Raw genomic sequence first — 1,946 nt, 5'->3', positions numbered from 1 at the left:
AAATATATAATTCCTCGTCGGCTTCAGATTATTACACTCCACCAAAATGAATGCGTCAAATAAGCATGGCTGATGCGGGCTCAAGACTAATCCATCCTTCCTGCACCGCCTGTAAGAAGACTGCCACTCTCCCAGGACTGGCTTTACAAAATGAAGCTTGTTCGCAACGGCACCGTTTCAATCATCTTGCCATGTCGAAAATATATATGAGTTAATATGATATTTAAAATTACTGTAGAGAATACGAACACTGTCACGTGGCAAATTCAAAGCAGACTTAGCAATAACATCTGCCAACATTGCTGGGCATCCAACACAATATAACATCTTTATTGGCAGTGAATAAAAAAGACACACTTTCGTATCACCATCCCCACTAAAGGATGCTCCACTTTCATGTGCTATAAAGCTTGGAGACACGAACGTGAGTCTGTAAACATAATGTATTTGAATCTGCTCCAGGGCTTTAAGACATTTTAGCAATAAAGATTGATGCTGAATCGGGCAATATCATGGAAATTATTGTGTGTGATTGAAAAACTGTAGTAGAAGCCATATAATTCCCATCCCGTGATCAGTCTGTGTAAACAGAGATGAATTCACGGTACCTCTCTTGGATTTACGTGAAATGTTGTTTATAAATACCTGCATCTGTGCAATCTTTCTTCAGATGTACAAGATCTAATACAATTTTCGGTAATTTAATACACAACGGCGACAAAACAAAATATGAAGGCCTTTCCAAACTTTCGGTTAAATCAATGTTGGAAACTGATAAAAACTGCTTAATTCGAAGACCAAATATTCGGATGGCATTCGGCTTCGCATTAAATAACTTCATATAAAGGGATGGACAAAATTAAAAGCGCGAAGTTTTGTCATTGATTTAATCTTAGTAGCATACTGCAGAAAAAGCATTGCACGTCTAGCACCTTTGTGAATAGGATCTAGCATCTGCAAGTAAGACTTGCGTGCCGACCCGTACATAATGCATCCATAGTCAAATTTTGATCGATTCTTATACAGTTGGGAGTTAATTCAACAAAAACAAATTTTGTAAAAAATAGAAGACATTTTAAGCTCAAATATTTGGTACAACAGCAATATAACAATAAATACAAAACCATTCTGTTATAAAAATTATTTAGAAAAGGGAATAATATTTATAAACGATCTACTTGATGAACATGGAAATTTCTTTACATTTGAGAAATTAAAAAAAATATATAACGTAAATTCACACTTTTTAGAATATTCATCGCTTACAAACAGCATTTATAAATAAAGCAGACAACGTTAGAAATGGCCACTTTACATTGCTAACTAATCCTGTATTTCCGGTAAAATTTAATATTATTCTTAAAAGTCAAACAGGTATTAAAGACATGTATAAACTATTAAATCACGAAATTTTTACACCAACATCACAAATAAGATGTAGAAACCAAGGTTTTGCTTTTGACTCAAAAGAATGGGGAAACTATTATAGAATGCCTTTTATAAGTCTCAAAGATACAACTTTGATACGGTTTCAATACATAATTATACACCAGATACTAACAACCAATACTTTTTTACCTAAAATTAAATACATAGATACTAATGAATGTACATTCTGTGGCAGTTCACCAGAAACATTAACACATTTATTTTACTATTGTAATAAAGTGACTAATCTGATGCATGCTGTTGTAAATTGGATTTTAAACAAAAAAGGAATTCGAATAAAATTTAATAAAACAATTATTTTATTTGGACAAATAGGCGATATAAAAGACATATTTATAAACTGGCTGTTAATAAACATTAAATATTAAATATACAAGACAAAAATGGAAAAAAATGAAATAAATATAATAGCTGCTCAAAACTTTTTACAAAATAAATACGAAATAGAAAAATATATTCTTTTTAAAAACTGTAAATACGAAGAGTATAATACAATC

Source organism: Gigantopelta aegis, chromosome 14, assembly GCF_016097555.1.
Source record: "Gigantopelta aegis isolate Gae_Host chromosome 14, Gae_host_genome, whole genome shotgun sequence".
Taxonomy (NCBI): domain Eukaryota; kingdom Metazoa; phylum Mollusca; class Gastropoda; order Neomphalida; family Peltospiridae; genus Gigantopelta; species Gigantopelta aegis.
Note: the sequence above shows the minus strand (reverse complement) of the source record.